Source organism: Dasypus novemcinctus, chromosome X, assembly GCF_030445035.2.
Source record: "Dasypus novemcinctus isolate mDasNov1 chromosome X, mDasNov1.1.hap2, whole genome shotgun sequence".
NCBI classification, from domain to species: domain Eukaryota; kingdom Metazoa; phylum Chordata; class Mammalia; order Cingulata; family Dasypodidae; genus Dasypus; species Dasypus novemcinctus.
In genome coordinates, this window is record NC_080704.1 from 4,276,662 (window position 1) to 4,301,566 (window position 24,905).

Here is a 24,905-nt window from a genome sequence, read left to right on the forward strand (position 1 = left end):
TTCTTTCGCATGCACCTTAGTCCTTTGAGAAAGTTCTGTCCCTTTGCTATCGTGTCCTTTAGAGCATCTTTCATGGATTCATTCCGTAGACTGAAGATGAAAGGATTCAGGAGAGGTGTGATGACACGCCAGCTCATCACTGATTCCACCCCTGCAGACATTAACTCACATCCTTCCTCCACCCCCCGATTTCCTGTAAGCCTCTTTTCCTTTAAATACGTCCTATTTTGAAAGACCATGTAGTACTCATTGAACATATCTCATGACCAATTAATCACTTAGAGAATGCGCTTCAGTCCAACCCTTCTTATATATGAATGCTGTGTTTACTCAACTAGATTATAAACTTATTTAACACAAAGGTAGGGTTCAAGCTTAAAGGTAGAATATGGATGTAAAAACCTGGTGGACTCAGTGTTTAGAGTAAGGTGGTGGTGAAATGGGGGGACTCTGGAACCAGAATAATGAGTTTCTGGGGTCTGCCTTATTATACTCTAATGTGTGAGTTGGGGGCATGTAATGCATCTTTCTCTGTTTGCCTTTCCTTACCTGTAAAATGGGTATACTGCAGTATCTAACTGTTGGGTTGTTGAAGGAGTCCATGTGTTAATTTAAGCAAAAGTTCTTATAATAGATCTGACACTTGGGTTGCCCCGAGGAAAGGCTAGCTACTACTGCAAATATTTCTGCATAATGTGGGGTTTAAATTTAAGACTAACCTCTTGAGGTCTATGTGGTCATATAAATTTTTAATTTTGTGGGAGTACTGTTTAAGTGACACAGGCAGATCTGACATTATGGACCATGCCACTTGTCCTTTAAGCCTAATTTCAAATGCATTTATTCTTAAAAGGTATTTTTAATGATATTTATTTGTGTGGGGGAGCTTTATGGGGCATTCAACTATTTAGCTTACACTAACATTCCCAACTGGGAGACAGAACACAAAGCAGGAGGGTAGTTTATGTAGAGAAGAGGGCAATTACAACTTTGAACATATTGAAAATCTCAAGTAGGGAGTTATGTGTCTATGATGAATGAGTTATGATAATTTGTGTGAATCATTTATCCAAGAACCTTACTTTTCTCCTCTTTGAAGTGGGATAATGACTATTTTAATTTTCTCATAGATTTATGAGACAGATTAAATGGGGAAAAAGACCAATGAATAGCATATTATAGCATAAGATACAGATTAAAATTTAAATGTATATAATGTAGATAATTTATTATATATAGTATGCCATATATATATATATGTATGTGTGTGGGTGTATATACACACACACACACACATGCTGGCACCAGACTGAGGCCTAATATGCTTTCTTTTTTTAATTTATTTTATTTGTTTATCTCTCTCCCCCCCCCAGTTGTCTGTTCTCTGTGTCTATTTGCTGTGTGTTCTTCTTTGTCCATTTCTGTTGTTGTCAGTGGCTTGGGAATCTGTTTCTTTTTGTTGCTTCATCTTCATCTTGTTGTGTCAGCTCTCCGTGTGGGCGGCGCCATTCCTGGGCAGGCTGCGCTTTCTTTGGCGCTGGGCGGCTCTCCTTACGGGGTACACTCCTTGCGCGTGGGGCTCCCCTATGCGGGGGACACCCCTGTGTGGCAGGCACTCCTTGTGCACATGAGCACTGTGCACGGGCCAGCTCCACATGGGCCAAGTAGGCCTGGGGTTTGAACTGCGGATCTCCCATGTGGTAGATGGAGGCCCTCTCCATTGGGCCAAGTCTGCTTCCCTAATATGCTTTCAATACAATATTTACCCTTGAAACAGTCCTCCAAATTATGATGTGAGTTTTCTGTCTACACATCTTCTCATGCTAACAGAAATCCTCAGGCACCTTCCTGTGTCCAGTAAATCCTATTTCCAATTACCATATGGGCCACCCATTATGCGTAAGGATCTCATGATGCAAAAGGCACTTGCTTCCCAAGATCTGGATACAACATGGCTTTGTAAATTTTAAGAACGGCGTCTCTTGTTTAGTTCCTGTTTTTCCTAATCATACAGTAAAACATACTGACTTTTTGTATACAGCCACTTGCAAAACAACAGTTATCAGAGAATAGTTGAAATGTCCCTTTTGGCTCACAACGGAGATCCAAACTGTCTCCCCCCAACTATATAAGTGAAGTTGATGCAATCATCTGCCATTTCTCAGCCTCCCAGCCTTAGCATCGCCATGATGTTCATCGGTTGCAAATGGGGACCCGTTCTTGTCTGATTTATCCCATCTTTCCTTGTGTCCCCTAAAACGAGTCTTAGATTTTATAAGAATCAAGTGTGGCTGGATGGAGAGACATGAGCAGGAGCAGCTCCAGCCAGATGGAGCCCAGAATTTGCTAGGGCATTGTCGAGCTGTGGCTCTGCATGCGTGCCATGGGTAACTGGTCAACCACTGACCCGGTGAGCCCCAGCTGACCCACTCTGTTTCCTTGGGTCATCTTCTTCTCCCTTTTCCTTGGGCTTTCCGGGTCTTTGGGAAAGCAAGAAGTGCTGTGGTGCAACTGGTCTACCCATGGAAAGGTGATGATATGGCCTTGAACGATTTCCTCTTTGGCTGTCTCCCTCTGCTCGGCCCCCCAAAACTTCACCCAGATAATTCTGAGCAGTGGGTGAGGGGTGATGGGCATTTGCGTAGCTAGCTGTTCACTGTGGCTTCTCTTCCTGATCACAGGGGGTGTAACATTTCTCTTCCTTCGTTTCCTTTTCTTCAAAGACCCCAACACCTGAACTATCTGCGTTTAGTCAACCTTAATTCATGAATTTATGTAAAGGTGGTACAGTAGACAACACAAGGCTCCTATCCCCAAATGCCTACATTTTCATCCCCAGACCCTGTCAACGTGCTACATTATATTGCCAAAGGGATTTTGTAAATGTGATTGAGGAGTTCAACATGGGGAGATAATCCAGAGTCATCCAGATGAGCCTGATATAATTACCAGGTCTTTTTAAGAGGGAAGGAGGAGGGTCAGAGTCAGAGCAGGAGATGTGATGAAGGAGCACAGTCATAGAAGAAAGAGATTCAAAGGTGCTTTGCTGCTGGCTTTGAAATGGAGAAAGGCGGTGACCTCTACAAGCTGGAAGAAGCAAGAAAATTAGCTATCGGAGGGAACCCAGCCCTGGTAATACCTTGATTTTAGAACTTCTGGCCTCCAGACATGTAAGATAATAAATGTATGCTATTTTAAGCCTCTAGGTTGCTGTACTTTTATACATGTACCAAAGGAAACTAATACAAGGGGTTCTGCAATAATTAGGAGAAAAAAAAAGAATAGCCACCTAAATAGGAATTAGAACGTATTATAGAGAACGCATTCAAGGATGTGCAATTTTATGATGTTTATAATTATCCGTAATAGCAAAAGCCATAACATTAAAAAGAAACACTAAAAGATCTAATTGAGTGAGTAGACCTTAATAATTTTAATTGAAATGTATTTGCATGACTATAGGACCTGTTACATTGATTAAAGGTATTTATATACTGAGATCATCTTATTTACACTGCTGTTTATTTTCTTTTTGGCAATATGCTTTTTAATTAAAGGTTAAGTTTCACATCTATTCATTCTGATTTGAAGCCTTGTGTGTTAGAATGTGAAGTTTTGTTCAACATGTAGTCAGCAGATCAGTCATATTAATATTTTTTAGAGCTTGGGTCCTACCTCAGACCTACAAAATCTCATTAACAAGATCATCAGGTGATTTATAGGCATATTAAAATTTGAGAAGTGCTTGGAGCAAGTTTATTGAAGGCTTTATGCTTTCACCTGCAGAATTACAACAGAAACCAAAATGAAGTTCCCCTTCTTTGGTAATAAAGGATTTTCATATTCATGAAATTGTTAATTTAAATGCCTTCAGAATTTAGTTATTAATAAAGTTCTTGCCTTTTAGGAATAATGAGATTGCCATCTTCCTTCAAATTTTAATTTAAATGATATTATAATCTAGCTGTAGGTTAAGATGGAAAAGATGATGTTAAAATAGTAGTTAATATATGTACACATATAATGTTAAGAAATTGTCTGAGCAGTCGGTCATAATTGTCTCCTTTAAGCCTTACAACAGTTCTACAAGATACTTCTTATTATAATTCTAGTTTGACCTTGAAAACCTTACGTTCCCTGAAGTTAGATAATTTTCATAAGACAACATATAAATAGGAAGAACTAGACCCAAACTTTAAAGTCATTAGTTTGAACCGTAGGAAATTGCTAGTTTTCACCACCATCCCCTTTCCAAAAATGATATTTCACATAGTTTCACATGATTGAGTCAATTCTTAATAAGACTTTACTCCCCCCTGGGATAGCTCCCTAGTTTGTCTGCTCATTGTCTGCTTGCTCTTTCCGGTCATTGTCTCTGCTCATTGTGTGAGCTCATTGTATCCACTCATTTTCTGCTTGTCTTCTTAAGGAGGCATCAGGAACTGAACCTGGGACCTCCCATGTGGGAGGTGGGTGCCCAACCTCCTGGGCCACATCCACTCCCTGCTCATCGTGTCTGCTTGTTGTGTCTGCTTATTGCATCAGCTCATTACTTTTTCTTGTCTTCTTTAGGAGGTCCTGGGAACTGAACCCAGGACCACGCACTTGGGAGGTGGGCACCCAACTGCTTCAGCCACATCTGCTCCCAAGGCTTTACTTTTGACCACTAAATCTTTAGGAAAACTTTGGAAATCAAGATTAATTTATTTGAAAAAATGTAATGGACGTTTGCTCTTCATTTGGAAGGATATCACCTATTATTTTCAAAATAAAAATATTGAAATTGCCCACAAATTACTTCTGCATAGTTCTGCAATGCTTCTGCAAAAATGATGTGACTAGGAAGGGATTTACCCTAAATCAACAAAAAAAAAAAAAAAAAAAAGGGAAGAAAAGATGAAACAAGAAATGACAGCATTTAAACACTAGATATTCAGACATATAAAAACTGAAAGAATTAATCAACAGCATTTTTGTACTAGAAGAAATGTTAAGGGAAGTCCTCTAGCCAGAAAGAATACAGCAGATGAAAATATGTATCAATATAAGGAATGAAAGGCATTGGAAATGAGTAAATGCTTACTCATTGCATGAGTAAGCATACATGATTTGATTCTTGTTACTAAATAGCTACCTAAATATTTGACTGTTTACACATATATAATAATGTGTTGTGGATGTTATTACAAGGGTTAATGTAAAACATGGCAAAATAACACAAGGATTGGGAGAAAATAAATGGAAGAATGCCTAAGTTTAAGACTGTTATACTCTATGTGTTATACTCTTTGAAGCTAGATTGTGATATGTAAAAGATGTATGCACTGAACTCTAAAGCAATGACTAAAATAAGAATTATAGTTGTTAAGAAAAAGGGAGATAAGATGGAAGTCTTTTTAAAAATAATTCAAAAGAAGTCAGAAAAAGAAGGAAATGGACAAAGCAAATTAATTACTTGATATAATAATCATGTTACCATACCAATAATCATTTTAAATAAAAATGGTCTAACTACCTCAATTAAAAGGCAGAAATTGTCACATTTCCAAAAAATCAAGAACCAATTACATGCTGGCTACAAGAAACACACTTCCATATGAAAAAACAAATACACTAAAGGTAAGAAGGTGGGAAATATATAACTTGTTGACCCTCATCAAAAGAAACCTTGAATAGGTATAAATAAATTAGTCAGAGTAAAATTGAAAGCAAAAAATATATATTACCAGGGATAAAGGAAGCAACTCATAATAATAAAACAGCTCATCAAGACATAATTCTAAATTTTTATGCAAGTAAATGACAGAAATTCAAAACATATGAAGCAAAAATTAATAGATCTACAAGGGTAAATAGACACATCTATCAGTATATGCAGAGACTTCATTAATCTTCTCTCAATAATTGATAGAGGGGAGCAGATGTAGCTCAGTGGTTGAGCACTTGCTTCCCATGTACAAGGTCCTAGGTTCAATCCCCAGTACCCCCTAAAAAAATTGATAGAAAGTGTGCAGAAAATCAGTAAGTATATGGCATTGTTGAACAACATTATCAACAAACTTGACTTAATTTATATTTATGAAACACTTCACCCAAAAACAACAGAATTCACATTCTTCTAACATGCAAACAGAACATTAACCAAAATAAGGCACACTCTTAGTCATTAGAAAAAGCCCCAATGCCTTTAAAAGAATTCTAATCATACAAAATATGTTCTCTGACCAAAATGGAATTAAATTACAAATCTATGATAGAAAAAAAATCTCTGGAAAATCTCCTAAATATTTGGAATCTAATTACCCATGAGTAAAAAAGAAATCTAAAGTGAAGTAAGAAAATAATTTCAACTGAACAATAATAAAAACACAACATGATATGTATGGGGTGCTACAACAGTAACTTAGGAGGTAATTTATAGGACTAAATGATTTTTATCAGAAAAGAAGGCACAAAGCAAAGACCGGCACTTCTACTTTAAGATAGAAAAAAGGGACAAATAAACCCACAGTAAATAGCAGAAAGTGAAAATAAAAAATCATAGTTGAAATCAATGAAAGAGAATGAAATAAACAAAAACAGAAAAACAAAAGAGAAAATCAATTAAACCCAAGAGAGGGTCTTTGAGAAGATAAAAAATGGATATACTTCTAGCCAGGCTTATCAGGCCAAAAAGAGAGAAGTCATAGATTATTCTTTGTAGAAATTAGAGAGATGAACATTATTATAGATTTTACAGCTAGGATAATAAGATAATATTAATAGAATATTATGAAAAATGATGATAATATTATGAATAATTTATGTAAATAAAATTGACAACATAGATGGAAAGGACAAATGCCTGCAAAGACACAAACTATCAAAGCTCACACAAGAAGAGATAGATAACCCAAATAGCCCTGTATCTATTAAACCATTAAAATGTATGGTTAACAGGCTTCTTATAAAATAAATAAATTAATTAATAAATAGGTAAATAGGTATATAAATAACCAGACTGCTTCATTGGTAAATTCTACTAAACATTTAAGGAAGAAATAATACCTACTGCATACAAATTCTTCCAGAAAATTCAAGTGGAGAGACTTCTTCAGGACTAAATGCATTGAGATTTTGCTGTTGTGGCACTTTGGTGTGTAATTTTTTTCTATTTATTGTTTAAGTATGGATCTTGGTCATTGGCCACCATACATTCTGAAATGTTAGACATTTTGGGGAAAAAAAAAAAACCCAACACAAAACACAACCAGCCAAAGACATTATAAGAAAAGGAAGCTACACAGGCAAATCACTCATGAACACAGACAAAAAAATTCCAATAAAATATTTAGCTCGCCTGTATTAAAACTCAACAAATAGTACACCTTAAATTTATTCTGTACCAACAAAGCTTTTCAAAATTGCACAGAGTAAAATAAAAATGCCATTTTCTTTGATCTTAAATTGAAAATGGAAATTAGTTCATTTCTGTTTTCATCAATCTTAACACAGAAATTGTGGCTTAGGACTGGTTTTTATTTTTAAAATATTGACATTTTGACAAATGAAATAATTGCACAATCCTGTGTTTCTCTAGTCTTGTAACTTGGGGATTTTCACTTAGGTTTCCAACCTTAGTCAATTTTCCCCTCACAGAGTGAGTAGATATTAACATCATGCATTTTCTAATCTGTCACATAAATTAGCTCATTCAATCCTAACAAGCTCAGAAATTGTAAAATAGATTAAAAGGAGTTTTAAAAAATAGTGTGAAAAATGTAATCTGAAGGTTCATTGAATGCTTGTCCCAGATTGCAAGATGTGGAGCTGTAAGATGAAAGAAGGTTTTGAAAAGGTCAAAATGCCTCAGCCTTTCCTTTACATCACACTGACTTTTGATGAATCCCTAGTTCTTCTCTGTTTTATAGATAATTAGGTGACAGGGATGTGGATTTATCACGAGTATAAAAAAGCTAGAGTATCTGCATAGTTGATGTGTTCTAACTGTAAACATTCAGTTTCTTATAAAATAACTTCCAAAGAAATGTACACCTTCCATGATATTCTCGGAGAATATTACAACTTCTTGATGAGCAAGCTAAGACAAAAAAAGAGGGCTTGTTTTTGTCTGAGACATTGCTTACAATTCAAGGTAAAAGACTATTGCGTACTGTGAAAAAGGGTGTGTGATTACTACAATATTCCACTGATGCCTAGTATGAGATTACTTTTGTTTTGTTTTGACCCCACTTCTGATGAAAGTCTTAAAGTTGGTTTTAGGAAGGGACTTTCATGCCTAATGTTCAACATTTTGACATTTTTTCCAACATTAGCTTTTGTTCAAAACACACTGGGTAGTCTAATCCCTAGCATATTTGCTATAAATAATATCATCGGTCCACAACCTGAAGCATTCCATTCCTAAACTTCCGTTGTGCTGTTGCAATAATATTATATACTAGTGCTGAAGAATTTTAATTAAAATTTGGAAACTCTAACTTTGACCCAAAATCATTCTGGACTATTAACAGTAAATATTGCATTGTCGTCAAAGCCATTTAAAAATGTCAATCTGATAACCACTGTTTCCTGATTTGGGGTTCACAAAATTGAAGCAGAACCATCAGTTTTCCCTTCATGTTTCTGATTTAATGATCAAGTCCTGAATCACCAAAGCGCAGGACATTCTGGAATATTCATAATGCCATCTGATATCATGAGTGTAATTTCATGGTTTCCAAAGAATGTGGAACGAGTGATTAAATTCAGAAACCCTGCCTTTGAAAACACAGCTTAAGACAATTCCAAATGACATTCCTGAATGAAGATTTTCCAGAAGCCTGTTAAAGTTTATTGTCTACAGTATCTTCTTTACAGAAGTTGGAAAACCTCTTGAGAAGTGTATTCAAGTTGCTAGTAATAAACTAAAGAATTGCATGTTTTACCTAAGGGGATGTCTTTCAAAACAGCATGTAAAATAAAAAGCATAAAAGTAATAGAAAGTCAGAGAGATGGCCCACATCATTCATTTTCTTTCAGAAATTATAGAGCTAAGGCTGCCTAATAAACTTTGGGCCAATCTTTTGTTCCTCTGAGCTGTTGTTTACTGGAGAGAAGAGTGTCTTTGCTCAGGAATGAAAAGATAGCCATTTGTTCCAACCCTAGTGAGCTGGGCAATCCACATGGAGCATGTTGGAATCGCCCTCCCTACCGTGGCAGTGCAAGCCATTCTTCAATGTCGTTCTTCACCCACTACGGTCTAAATCCCACAGCTTTTCCCGGAGCGAAGCTCGAGTCAGCCATTTACAGAGTAATTATCCAAATAGCCCAAATCCTAGTGATGTATGGGTTATATTCGAGCCGGTTTAAAATGGAAATCTGGATAATAGCTGTCATTTTCAGGTTCAGCGCTGAGACCATAAGGTACAGATTGATTTTTAACTGTCCATTTCCTTAGCAAAGGACAATATGCGGTGATACATTTTGCCATGCCCTAAATGCCTATTCCTGCAGCCACAGGGACCTAGGAGTGCATTAGTCTCTCCAGTGCTTTATAAAATTGGCTTATTTGCGTCTCCTTTGAAACTTTTCTCTGCAAGTCTTGATTGAATATTTTGTATGACCTGGGCTATAACTAGTGGTTTCATTGTATCCATCATAGTATCCAATATATCCCCTGTATCCATCATTGTATCCATTGTATCCGATTTATCCCCTGTAAGGTAAGGGGATATATTTCATTTATTTTACTTGAGAAAACAGAACAAATAGTTTATAGGAATAATGGTGTTTCCTTTTCAAATGTTTTGCAAAATGTGTGGCCTTGGCTCAAATCATGGCATGAAAGAAATGGAAGTTCACCTACTGTTTGTTGGGGATCTACTTTCTGTGTCTGAATTTGTTCCCAATGACTGTTGTTTCACCTGGTATAGCTCAACCACCACCCAGCATTGCATATAACACCTTTCTCTTTCCATTTCTACGACTCCTGCTTATTAGGTCCTAGAATTTATGATGCTTTGAAATGCTCCCATCTGATTGTTTGCTTCCTTTTTTAATACCTGTCTCTCCTGATTGTAAATTCCATGAAACCAGAAATATTTCCTATCTCCCTGTCAACCTTGAACCCCGAAATATAGGGGGCATATATTAAATAAATGTTAGTTAGATGAAGGAACAAAATGAGGTCCCTCTGAGTCCAAATGGGAAATATCTTCTGAAGTGAATTAGCTCCTATAGCGAGAATGACTCTGTGTGTGTGTGTGTAAGACTGAAAGAGAGGGAAAGGGATTTTAACATATTTTTCCTCTCACGTTTTTCTTTATCCTTACGGCAGGAAGGTGCTCAGGGTTGAACATATATTGACATTTTCATGATTTCAGAAAGTGCCTGGAGGAAATAAAAATATTATAACCAAAAAAAGTACAGTTATAGCTTTAGGCACTGAGGTTATAAGGAAAATAGTAATGCCACCCTATAATAGCTCATAGAAAATGGAAATATTAGACCCTTGTTTTCATCTTCAGGGCTTGAGTTCAAAAGAGAAGATCATTTTAGACAACCTGGCACAAAGGCATTTTTCTATTTCTCTAGAAGATAGTTCCACACGCTTTTAGTTTCTGTTTTATTTATTCGGTCTTCTGAATTTTCTGAGGGGAAGACTTTATCTTTGATGTTTCCTAGAAAAGAAAGTAAATTCTCAGGTATCTTTGCCTCCTCATCACGTACTTGGGAGAACTAGAGAATGAAAAAAAAAATCAGGGATAATTGTTACCAGGTTTCAAAATATTTAATCCAATCTTCTTATCTCATTTTTGTATTTACAAGATTGCACAATATCCAAATGCTCCCCACAACTGCCTGCTAGAGAAGCTTACTGAAAATAGGAACTATGTCTCATTTCTTCATTACAGCACCTAAAGAACCTAACACATGGCCAGGCTAGACTTACTACTTGATTTAATATGTTTTGGCCCATGGGAAGTAAGTGGAACACTTGGCTGTAAATTCCAAGTCACATATTTTTCAAACTGGGTCTTTCCATCGCAAACGCTTATCCCTATCCCGATGATGGCGCAAAAAGATGAAATTCTTCTGGACAATTATGGGTACACTCAAGGAATAGGTATCATGCTCCCCAAACACCCATCAGCTCAGCTCTTGATATGCGAGAAATAAAACATCCATTTTGGTCCAGTCACTGTTGTTTGATATATTGAGATAATACCAATAATACTTTTTTTTTATTAGTAACAAAATCAGACAGTGTGGTCTGAAGCACACTCAAAAGAGCAGTTTTAGAATGGATTGGTGAAGAATCAAGATCAGACAAGAGCAGGGAATTATTTGAACCATACCTGTTATTAATAATTTAAGCTATGTGTGTGGATCTAGTTTCTTGAGACTAGAATATCATTATAATTTAACCTAGTTAATTGGAGAAGAAAATTACATTGTATCCTGGTTCTCATCATTTTTGTCTTATTTAAAATAAAATGATGACAAAACATTATTCCTCTGGGAATTGTGAAAAGGTCAGCGTCATGTCTGGCAAAGCATTATAAATCTAAAGTTGTAAGCACAAGAAATATCATTGGTATGTATGGATGTTATTTGGCAAACAATAATAATCAGTCTCTTATTTTCTATCAAGAGAAGGTATTTTCGTTTCATAACAGTGTGGGTATTTTCTCCCATATTGATAAGGAAAATCCTTAATCAATTTACTATGGAAAAAGAGGCATATGTGTCAGCAGACTGTCTCAAAGTACTTGTTTCCTGGTTGCCTGACTGGTAAGGTAAAATTTTTATTCAATTCTCCCTGAATTTCTGTTATTGTGCTGTTGATCTTAAATCATATGGGGCAGTTCTGCAAAACAGTTGAGTCATTTAGTGAGAACTTGTACCATTTACTAGAAATTAGGGCACTGGCTACTTGCAAGAACCTTTAGATTCTAAGATCCTGGGCCTCTAAAATTCTGTCAACTACTTAACTGTCTAATGGAAAATACGTTTCAAAGTGCCTGGTTCCTTCTGGAGATATAATTGTAAGGTCCTTCAATTCACAGTTCCAGTGCATGGTAAGATGGAGCTGAAAACTTAAATCTATATTTGGATATGCTTATTAGATACCTTCACATAAAAATTATTAACTACTACTTTCTTTGCCATATTTCAAATGGAAACGGCAAAGGGAGGGTAGAAATGCAATCTCAAGAGCCACGGGATAATTTTTCTGTTTTTGTTATATCACTCACTCTTTTGTGTTTGCATGCCTCTGATTCAGAAATGGTCCGTGAGAGATGACAGTTTTGTTTAAACACGGAAAAGCCAGCAATTACCTTATATATTAGTCAGCGAAAGGGGTACTGATGCAAAGTACCAGAAATCTGTTGGCTTTTATAAAGGGTATTTATTTGGGATAGACGCTTACAGTCACAAGGCTTTAAAGAGTCCAACTCAAGGTACCATAAGAGGTACTTTCTCACCTAAAGTCTATTGCCAGGTGTTGAAGCAAGATGGCGGGTGATATCTGCAAGGGTTCAGCCTTCCTCTTCCTCCTAAGCTCCATGGTCCTAGCTTCTTCTGATCTCAGCAGTTGGCGGGCTCAAGGCTCATCTCTCTCTCCAGGGCTCATATCTTTCTGGGCTCAGCTGCTCTGTTCTCTTCTTAAGGTCAGCTGTTGACTATAAGGCTCCTCTCTCTTACTGGTACTCTGCTGTGTCTAATGAGCTGTCTCTCTTCCTCTGTGTATCTACTTCCCCTGAGAGTTTTATCAGCCCAAGGGGGTTGGAACTCAATGCTGAGCCACACTCTAACGACATGGTTGAATCAATGCCCTACTCTTAACGTAATTTAATCAGACATCTCAGCTGAATTGAATACAGAGGATCATGCACAGAGAAACAGATCAATTAAAAAACATGATCGATATATCCTTTTGGAATTCATAATTAATATCAAATTGTCACACCTTACTAAATATCAAAGGTTGTGGACACACATCATGCTTGTGTTTTACTCTTCCTTCTGTTGCCCATGACAGAATTTTTACCTAAAAAAGAATTCTTTATGTGCACTGATGATTGGAGGGCCTAGGCAAATAGCATTTACATGACTCCTAAAACGTTGAGGCTTCTTTGAAAACTTACCAGAATGTACTTCTGAATATTCTAAATCTTCACTGCACTAAAAATAAATTTTAAAATTATAATTCAGTAGCTTGCATATAATTTCATGAGTTCTGATCCCATGTTCTGGGTAATTATGAATTATTAAAGAAATAAAAAGAAGGACTTCTCTCTACAGAAAAAGAAGATACCTCGCATTATATAGGCAATAGAATACAACATTTTGCTTGAATTCAGTAGATCAGTTCAACTGCCTTTTCCAGTCCTTTGATAAGCTGTTTATGCACCGCTCAGCCAACAAAGAAATTCAGATAAAAAGCATTCATCGTTTATTTTTTAAATTTTTTTTGGTACCCAGCAGATGTTGTATCAACTTTTGCACAAGTGACATGTCTCGATTTCTATTTTAGAATATATACTGAGCCTAGTCAACAAGATAGAAGTTATATTAAATTTTTTTTATATTTTAGAATAAAAACATAAATTGAGGTAAAGTCTTCAACTGTGTCTATGAGCCTTCCTTTGCAATTCCGTAGTGTTCATTATCAGTTGGGATGGGCAGTTAACTTCCTATCCCTGCACAAGCATTTCTCTTAAATAGCCATATATTTTAGAAAGTCAGAAAAGTACAAGTAGACACAAGAAAAACCACTGGTTAGATAAAACAATGCTGCACCTTAGAGATTTTTACTGTAAACTTTGATACAGAAGGAATAAAGAAAACAAATTTGCTTTAAAGAAGAAATGAACATAGCAATTCTTCAATGTGCGTTCATCAGGTGGAACAAATGTACCTCACTGATGAAAGATGTGGTTAATGCAGAAACAGTATGGGAGGGGGAGAGGGCGAGGTATATAGAAATCCCCTCTATTTTTGATATAACATTTATGTAATCTAAGTTTCTTTAAAAAAAAGGCTAATTGAAAAAAAAGGCATGAAGGACTATGAATATATTTATTGTCTGTATGTTTGATTTTTTTCTATGACGAAAAATCTGTTTGCTATTTTCTTAGGAGAAAAGAGATTGATTTTTATTTCATATCATTGTGGGGAATTTTCTAACCTCTGTGGAAAGTCTAAATTTTATTTATTTATTTAAGTCTTTAAAAAAAAATTTCTCTCCCTTTCCCCCCGCCCTCCAGTTGTCTGCTCTCTGTGTCCATTTGCTGTGTCTTCTTCTATAACTACTTCCGTCCTTATCATCGGCACCGGGGATCTGTGTTTCTTTTTGTTGCATCATCTTGTGTCAGCTCTCCGTGTGTGGGGAGCCATTCTTGGGCAGGCTGCACTTTCTTCTGTGCTGGGCGGCTCTCCTTAGGGGGCGCAATCCTTGTGTGTGGGGCTCCCCTAAGTGGGGGACACCACTGCATGGCAGGGCACTCCTTGTGCGCATCAGCACTGCGCATGGGCCAGCTCCACACGGGTCAAGGAGGCCCGGAGTTTGAACCATGGACCTCCCATGTGGTAGACGAATGCCCTATCCATTGGGCCAAGTCCACTTTCCCTAAATTTTATTTAAAACTTTTCTTTATTAAAATTTAATCAGAAATTGTAACAGCATTCAAAATTGAGAGAAAGGCATTCTGATTGCTACTTTGTCATCCAAAAGCTCTTTAGTCACTCTTAAGTTTTTCTTGAATAATTAAGTTTAAGGAAGTGTTACAGGTATCTTGATAAAGCAAAAACTTTATATCTGGAAGATGATAAGCTATTAAGGCACTGCAAGTCAAAAGTACCATGAAATACCACTTAAGACCCTCTAAAATGGTTATATTTATTTATTTTTTTAAAAGACTTATTTATTTATTTATTTCTCTCCCCTTTCCCCCATCCCAGTTGTCTGTTCTCTGTGTCTATTTGCAGGGTCTTCTTTGTCTGCTTCTGTTATTGTCAGTGGCACGGGAATCTGTGTTTCTTTTTGTTGCGTCATCTTGTCGTGTCGGCTCTCCGTGTGTGCAGTGCCATTCTTAGGCAGGCTGCACTTTCCTTCACGCTGGGCGGTTCTCCTTACCGGGCGCACTCCTTGCGCATGGGGCTCCCCTACGTGCGGGACACCCCTGCATGGCAGGGCACTCCTTGCGTGCATCAGCACAGCACATGGGCCAGCTGCACATGGGTCAAGGAGGACCAGGGTTTGAACCGTGGACCTCCCATGTGGTAGACAGAAGCCCTAACCACTGGGCCAAGTCTGTCGTCATAATGGCTCTATTTAAAGGACAGTTCATAAGAAGTGTTGAAGGTTTGGAGAGATTAGAACCCTAATACACTGCTGATGGAAGATATAAAATGTTCCAACTGCTTTGGAAAACAGTCTGACAATTCTTCAAATGGTTAAACAGAGCTAACATAAAACCCAGAAATTGTGCTCCTATGTTCAGACCCATGATAAATAAAAACAAACATATGCCAACACACAAATAGCAGCATTAGTTGTAAAAGCCGGTAAGTAGGAACAATGCAAATATCCATCAACTGACGAGTGTGAAAACAAAATGTGATATATCCACATATTGGAATATTATTTGGCCAATAAAGGAGGTGGTATTCTGATACATGCTACAATGTGGATGGACCTCAGAAACATTAGGCTAAGTGAAAAGAAGCTAGACACAAAGGATCACCTATTGTGGTTCCATTTATATGAAATGTGCAGAATGAGCAAATCTGTAGGGACAGAAAGTTGATTAGTGATTGTCAGGGGCTGGGGGTGAGGGAAATTAGGGTGTGTTAGCTAGAGTTCCATAAGAAGTTGCTAAAAAAATTGACTGCATTGAGAAAAAAAGTAATGACTGTGTTGAGGAAACTCAACCTCCTCTAAAAGAATAAATGAAAAGAAACCTCCAGAGTGGTAGTTTCAGACTTTTGTGGACCCCAGAAAACACTATTCTTAAAGCTAATCCATTCCTGTGCTTGTAAACCTATTTGTAGGTGGGAATTTTGATTAAATTACTTCAGTTAAGGGCGATTGATTAGATTGGGTGACCCAGGTTGGGTCTTAATCTTTTTCCTGGATTCTTTAGAAATGGGAAAAAAGTGCAGAGACACTCAAGAGCTTAGAGAGAAACACCCAGAAGCTGAGAGAGACAGCTCTGGGAAAAAGAAGCTGAAATCAACAAAGCACAGAAGCTTGGAGGAAGCTACTTTAGCTACTAGCTGAAAGCAAAGAGGCAGGAGGAGAGGAGAGAGATGAGAAGACACTACTATGTCATCCACAGTTGAAGCTTGGGGAGAAAGCATCTTCTGCTGAAACCCATTCCTGGTGTATTGCCTTGGCAGCCTTTAGCAAGCTAAAACAGCAAGCGAGGTATGGTACGGTAAATCTAAGAACACCCACATCAAATAAATAATAAAGGATATCTAAAGAGAAAAGGCAGATAACTAACCCAAAACAACTAACTTAAGTTGGCCCTCTCCATGGGATCCAGTAGCCATGGGAATTACATCTTTAAAGCACCGAACAAAAATGATTGTCAATGTAGGAATCTCTATCAAGTGAAGGTTCTTTCAAGGCCAAGGGTTAAATAAAGGTCTTTTTAGATGACAAAAGATAAAGAGATCTTACTTCCAAAACTGCCTTGATAAGTGCCTCTTCACAGGATGCAGGAAGAAGAGAACAGATTCAAAGAGAAAGGCATGAAACATAAGAAATAATGTTGGTGGAAAAAAGCAAAAGTGTGTGCCCATCTAAAATATTGACTGCATAAAATAATGTACTTTATTGTATTAGGTAAAAGTTAGATTCTGGTAGCAGCAGCGTAGCAGTTGGAATTTAATTAGATTTGGAGAAAATAAATGATGAAAAGAAGAGTAATTTAAGACATGCCAAGTTAAGCATGTTCATTAAAGTATCTAGAGAAGTCATTAAAGTAATTTATATAGAGTACATAACTCTTAGATGTGTAATGGGGGAAAACAGGAATACCAGTTCAAAAAAGGGGAAGGAAGGAGGATGCAAGAGAGAGGAAATCTTGAAAAAAATACACCAAAAACAGAATAAATATATCAGAAATGACAACAAATGATAATCGAGTAAATTATGCAGTTAAAATACAAGAATTGAGTACATGTAAAAGAATAACACAGATGTTAAAAATAACTAGAAAAAAAAAAGAAATATCACACAAGTAGCTAAGGAGAGAAGACTGATGTAATCATGTTAATATTGGACAAGATGAACTTGAAGGCCCAGAGGTTTACTCACTTTAGAGAGGGTTACTACCTATTGATAAAAGCTTCATTTCTCCAGGAAGAAATAACCCATCTGAACATGTGGATACTTATTGGCAGAGGATCGATATTTAAGCAACATTTGCCAAATTACGGGGAGAAATCAACTATTCTATACCACAGTTACTTAACTTTCCATGTGCAGCAATTCATAGACCAAGCAGACAACATCAAGGTAAAATGTAAAGGGTTTGTGCAGTACCACTAACACACAATGAACACATTATTTTTAAAGAATGCATGTACAAAACTGTACCCCCCAAAATGGAGACTCAACATGAGCTTCAGAGTCCTGTTGAATATTTACCAAAAAATTGATCACTTAGGGGATATCTTAGTTTGCTAGAGCTGCTGTAACTAAGCACCACAACCTAGGTGACTTAAACCAACAGAAATTTATTGTCTCACCGTTTGGGAAATATGATGGTTTGAATCTGTATGTACCCCAGAAAATCATGTTCTTAAAATGAATCCATTCCTGTGGCATAAACCCTTTATAAGTAGGGCTTTTGATTAGATTATTTCGGTTATGGTGTGGCAGGGTGGGTCTTTTTTGGGGGGGAGGGGGCTTTTATAATGGGGATTTATTTGGTGTAAAAGCTTACAGTTCCAAGGCCAAATCAAGGCAACAGCAGAGATGGTTTTGCACCCAAGTCGGCTCTGTTGATCCGAGTGTTTTGCCATGTAGTGAAGCAGGATGGCTCCTGATCTCTGAGAGGTTTCAGCCTTCCTCTCTGGGCTTAATTCTCCTAATGGTGTCCTTTATAAATAAAGATGGAGAGAGGTAGTGAGAAAGCCACAGAAGCAAGAAGCTGAAGCTACAAAACTTGGAAGAGAAGGGAGAGCCCAGCAGATGCCGCCATATGCCTTGCCATGTGACAGAGGAGCCAAAGATTTCCAGCAGCTGATCTTCAGGGAGAAAGTATCTTCTTGATTTGGACGTTTTTCTCAGCATCAGAACTGCAAGCTTGCAAGCGAATGAATCCCCATTGTAAAAGCCAACCCCTTTCTGGCATATTGCTTTTGGCAGGTTTAGCAACTAGAACAGGAGGGTAGAAATCTAATACCAATGTGTTGTCAGGGCAGTGCTCTCTCTGAAGATAATCCGTCCTTGCCTCTTCTGGTGGTGGATGGCCATCCTCGGGGTTCAGTTTCTTCTTCATTGTCACATGAACTTCTTATGTCTATCTCCTTCTCCTAAGGACACCATTGAATTGGATTTAAGGCCACTCTACTCCAGTAATTACTCATTTTAATGTAAATAATTCCATCTACAACAACCCTATTTCCAAATAAAGTCACATTCTGAGATTCTGGGGGCTAGAGCTTAAACAAACCTTTTTTTTTTGCGGGGGGGGGGGGAGGGGGCATGATCAACCTATAAAAGACAATCATTAAATCTCAATAACTGAGAAAATAAATCACAAAAATTTGAAAATTGAAGGTGTCATTACTCAGAAATCAGTTGTTCAGTGACAACATAATTTAAATTGGAAAATAATTGGAAATGAAGGAAAATGGAATAAATTCAACTGCCTTAAAATTAAGACACCATAAAGAAATGGGAAACAAGCCACAGACATATATGTTGCTTGCAAAAATTTTAAATGACAAAATGTTAGAATTCAGGATATATAAGAAATTCCCATGACTCAATTGGGGAAAGTTAAAAGGAATTAAAAAATTTGCAATGGATATATATATGCATGTTATGGAAGAGGAGACTGGAAATGATGATAATATTTACTTTATGCTATTTTGTCTAAAATGCAAAATCCTGAGAGAGAATCTCACATTTCTTGGGTTTATGAACAATTTCCCTGTTTAAAAAAAATCTCAAATGCCCAAAGCAGTCTTATTTTCAAGATTCATGGTATACTTTTTAAAAATTAAGATGCATTTTACTTAATTTATTCTCTATAAATTCTGTTTTTTATCATATTGATGCAATCACTTCTGCTTTCCCTCAATCTGACTTGACCTAACGAACTTTTGTCATTGTTTTACCTTATGAAATCACTTATATTAACCATGTTTGCTTGAAGGCTGCATGTCATTCAAATTGATTTTGATCTAATCTCTATATTTCTGTTTTTATATGAAACTGACCAATTCATTTCATTGCCATGTGCTATTAATGTAGGTGCACATTTAAAACCTTGATTTAAGCATTAAGTATTATTTTATTGATACTAGGATATGTAGCTTTTAGATGTAAAAGCAGTTTCATAGGTGCATATATATATATGCATACATATATACACACACGATGTATTTGTATGTAAATATATATATTTGAATTCTTTCTGAAGTGATGAACATTTACTTTTATAAAGTGTGAACATTAGCACACTTTTTTTCATCCCAAGGCTCTATCTTCTGCTTTTTTTTGCTTTACTGGTAAAACATGTAGACTTTGCTTTTGACATTTAAATAATTATTTTATATTGAGTGTTTTCTCTTTGGAGGGGCATTTACTTTGTAACTACACATAGCTGCACTGTATTTCTATGAGATTCAAGTCTCTTAGATCAACTCTTGACATCAGTAGCATCAGCATCATAGTCTTGCCTTGCTATGTGTGTCTCCACCTTTCTGGGGCTTTTGTCTTATCTTATCGTCCATTTCTCATTTCTTAGAGTCTACATTATCTTCAGTTTCGGTGAACACAGCAAGTAGGTCGTAATACTACTTTTGTATGGTGTATTTTTCCAATGACACACACTGTCTCTGCAGCTTGATTGCTAAATGTTCCACTTATCTAATACCTTTATCACTCTATTTTTTATTTCAAAGTATATATATTTTTATACAGTGTCTGGGTATTAGCATTTTGGAATGCCTAATTTTCTAAGCATACTTTTTTTTTTGTCTTTATTTTTTTTAATATTACATTCCAAAAATATGAGGTCCCATATACCCCCACCCCCCTCACCCCACTCCTCCCCCCATAGCAACAATCTCCTCCATCATCACTGCATTTGGTGAATACATCTCTGAGCATCACTGCACCTCATGGTCAATGGTCTACAACATCATCAAAACCCTTGTTGAGGGGAGGCACCTCTGTGCGTCCTCGTTAAGGGCACAGAATTGGAGGCCAACTCGTTAGCTTAAATCGCAGTTCCATGAGATCCTGGACAAGTGAGTGAGCCTCTCTGAGCCTCAGTAAAATTGGAGCTATCGTAGTACCTACTAGAGAGTATGGCTTCCAGCACTAAAAGGGTTAATAATGCACACTCTGCATTAGGATATCAAGCATAGCTCATAGCCAAAGTATTGCATCGGGCTTCTCTATCAAACTTTTCATGTTGCCTTGCTGCATATACTCCTCCGTAAGAGATTCTAAATTCTACCTTATTTCCCCCCATTTGCAGGAAAAAAGCCCCCAATGAATGCTGAAAGAAGGGTTAATTTTTGCTTTGATATAAAAAAAATAACAAAAACTATGCAGATATTGGTCCCCTTTCATTGATTTGTCTGGTTCTCTATGAGTCCTATAATCAGACAACAGAGATCTGACTTTGATTCAGGAGACTTCTCAGAAAAAGTTACGTGTTGTCAGTGCTACTATTCCATCGACACTATTCTTTACTTTAGGATCAACTGTGACACACACTTGATATCAGTATCAGAAACATCAGGCTTGCTTCGTGTGTCTTGCCATTCTAGGGCTGTTGTCTTATCATCTTATTGCCCATCTGTCATTTCAATGGCTATCCTCTGTTACTAAACATAGCAAGCAGATCTAGTATTTGCTGTTGCTTCCTGTAGGAAACATTTTTTCCAAAAGACATTCTTTCTCTGCAGTTTAATTGCTAAGAAAATCTCTTTCACGTACACCATATCATGTTTTCTTATTTCTCACATTAGGTTTTTAAAATAATACCTACTCATTTTAAAATCAATTGTGTATATAAGTCAAGATCTGATTCCCAGCACCTACATTTTTCAAATAAGTTATAATGGGTCAGTTCCTTGATTTCCTTGCCTCAGTTTCCTCAATTTGTTTAATATGGATGCTAGGAAAAATAAACAAATTGAGATAGAGATAGATTGGTAGATATAGATGACGAATGGATGGATGAGTGGATGGATGGAGGGATGGATATATGAATGAATTATAGGTAGATGGATAGATGATAGATTTATAGCTAGACAGAGATAGATGTGTGTGGAGAACAGTGCTGGCATGTGGTCATTCCTCAAGGAAGATGTTGATGGCTAACTTTTACACGTCAGTGGTCCCAATTTTACCAACCACCATGTTGCTTAATTGGAGGATCCAACCTACTGAACTCATAATTAGCCTGCATTTATTATATTATTGCTGTTCTCTCATTTTAAGTATGCGGCAAGTGATTTTGTGATTTTTTTGTTGTGGGGAATGCCAGCAAGGTAGCAAGGGGGTTTTCAGAGTTAACCTCTCTAATTTTGAACTTATTGATGAGATGATGGTGGCTGCCCAGAAATCTGATGCAGTGGTAGGAGTGAATTTGAAGAATGAGAATGAGGGGGAGACACAATAACTCGGAAACAGCAAAGTGCGTCTGATTCAACCATTAGAAGGGATGTGTTCATGCCTCCACCATGGCATGCCCCCACCCCTCAGGGGACAGAGGTGGCACCATCTCAGCAAGAATACCTGAAGGGTGCTTTTGCGTGCTATTGCATCCAGGATGCAGAGAGTCCCTGGATCTGAGCTGACAGCTTATGGCATGACCAGTAGCTGAAAAGGGGGTGCAGTGTCTGAGCTTGATGTGCTCACTGTGCTGAGGAAAGTGCTGGAAAGAGGCTCTGATTGGCTTCTACGGCACTGTATTAGTTAGAAGTCTGTTGAATTTTATAAAGGGTATTTATTTGGGATAGATGCTTACAGTTACAAGGCCCTAAAAAAGTCCAACTCAAGGTTACTTCCTCACCAACGTCTGTCGCCATATGTTGAAACAAGATGGTGGGCAATATCTAAGAGTGTTCAGATTTCCTCTTTCCTCTTAAGGCTCCATGGGTCCAGTTTCTTGCAATCTCAGCTGTAGGATGGAGGGCGCATTTCTTTCCGGGTCTGCTCAGCTGCTCAGGGCTCTGGTCTCTTCAGCTGCAAACTATCAGGTGAATGGCTCAGCTCTCCCCAGGGCTCCTGCATCAAAACTAAGCTCTTTCCTCTGCTGTGTCTTCTACTGTGTTTCTCCTTGAGTGAGTGTCCATTTATATGGGGTCGGGAACTCAACCCTGAGCCACCCTAGTGACATGGTTGAATCAAAGACCTAGTCTTGATTTAATCAAATAACCATAAAAGCTATGAATTTAATGCAATCAAAGAGTATCATGCCCAGAAGAACAGACAAGTTTACAAATGTAATCAGTGTCTCTTTTTGGAATTCACAAATGATATCAAACTGCCACACTGATTGCTTGGCTCTTTGACTATGGCTCTCACACCATTGTTTGGCGTGCACCTGCTCTTGCTCCCTTCTCTCATCATTTGGAGCATCCCAGCATCTGGGTAGATCCCTTGGTGCCTTGGGATCTTTCACTAGACCCTACAGCCTGCTTTTTTTCAAATCTGGCACTCTTAGTAGGAATAGGCCACCCAAGTCGCTAATGACTTCTCAGGATGCCACACTGATTTCTCCCGAAGGATGACTGCAAGCCATCCCTCCTAACTCCCTCCAATGTTTTCCCGATTACATTACAACTAGCAAACCATCAAAAACTCCCGCATGGAGATGGCACTCTCCTTATCTTCAAAAGTTGGTTCATGTTCTCTTACTTGGTTTAATACAAAGTTTCATGTGTGTTTGGATGGTGGAAGAATATTCTCAGAATAAATGAAATAGAAGTTCTATGGGGATGGTGCACACCCATCCCATAACTTACTTGAGTCTTGGACTCATATCTAACACATATTTGCTTCTTCCACAGTGCAATGGATTACACTGTCCATCATTAAATAATCATCCCACGCTGATTTAGTAGATAACAGTACACCAAGAAGGTCTCCGGTAGAAGCATTTGGCAAACAGCATCCACGTTTTCAGTGTTTAAGATTGAATGGATGTGGGAAGCTGTAGAGTTATTCAGTTAACCGCATAAAAGCTTGCAGAAGAAATTTAGAAATGGAGAAATATTTGTTGATAAAGAACACTCAAACGGATGCCTCAAACTATATTGCTGTGTCTTGCTTACAAGTTCATTTGGCATAAAATGATTTATTCTCAGTGGCCGTGATTTCAGTTTTTCCAGGCTTCTGGAGTGTTGTTTAATGATGGGTGGTAGGAGGGCAAGTAGAGTGATAAGAGAGGGTATTCCCCGTGATGTGGAGGGTCTCTTCCTTCCTTGCTCCCTTCACTTCTCCTTCATTCCCTTCTTTCAAAAAATATCCTTTGACTGTCTACCCCCAAAGTACGTTGATACGTGTTGGGGATTCAGTGACACAAATTCGAACAGCACGGCCTCCACTGGTGGAATCTGTGCCCATGTTGGCAATCCAGGTAAGACATTCTGAACTTGGAATTAGGCGCACCCCTGGCTCCCACCCACCTTGGCTTCCATGCTGGTGAGGGCACTCACTTTGTCGTCTGACCTTTCCTGGTCACTTGTCTTGTCGATGAAATGGGCTTACTTGGGGCATCCAATGTGCTCCTATACAGGTATTCAGAAGATTGACTGGCATGTACTGGAAGTGGGAGCTTCTACATTTGTGTGCCACTGAATGAGACTTGTGATGGGAGAGGCAGAGAGAAAAACTGGCACAGGTGATTTCTAAGCTCAGACAGGAAAGGTGGAGAGCGGTCATCAGGTAACGAAAAGCTTTGGGGAGGGAGAGGTGGAGACACAGTCTTGAAGAGAACCAGGTGACGTCCAAGAGGTAGACTGTTCTCAAGATGGAGGTACATGGGGTACCTTGATACCTGCACCCTGAATCTCCTAGTTCGTGGTTGGAATGCACATCCTTCTTTCAGCCCAGAATCCATTCTTTTGCAATGTCATTCAGGAATCTAGAACAGTGGCTTTCTCATTTATGCCATGTGCAGAGTTAAGAAAATGTTTTCAGTAGACTATATCAAATTAGATAATGGGAACAAACTAGGTCCACTAAATTAACATTTAATACATTCCTTTAATGAAGCAGATTCAGTCTTTCAAAGGTCTAGTTGATTAGTAAAGCGTCCTTTCTGCAAGTGAAATGGGGTTTAAAAGGAAAGGGAAATGACATATTGTTTTCATTTTCTTAGTCTTTATTTCTAGTGGATGCAAAGATGCAAAACACCATAGCAACGCTTTACACTCATTTTTCAATGAATTTAGACCAATTAAATAAAAAATCCCCAAATGTATTAGAGTGTGGAAAGAAAACTAATTCATAATGGACTTTTTTTTTTTTTTTTTTTGGTTGACAGAGTAACCCAAAGAAATCTTTAAGCCTGTTAGAAGCAAACATTCAGAGAAACAAATCTTTCAAATTCTTGGGTGTTTTGGTCTTGGAAATTTTTTTATTTTCTTTGTGTGTATATGTTGCAACGAATCATATCAATAACTGCATTTGCTCTATTCCATTGTATTTT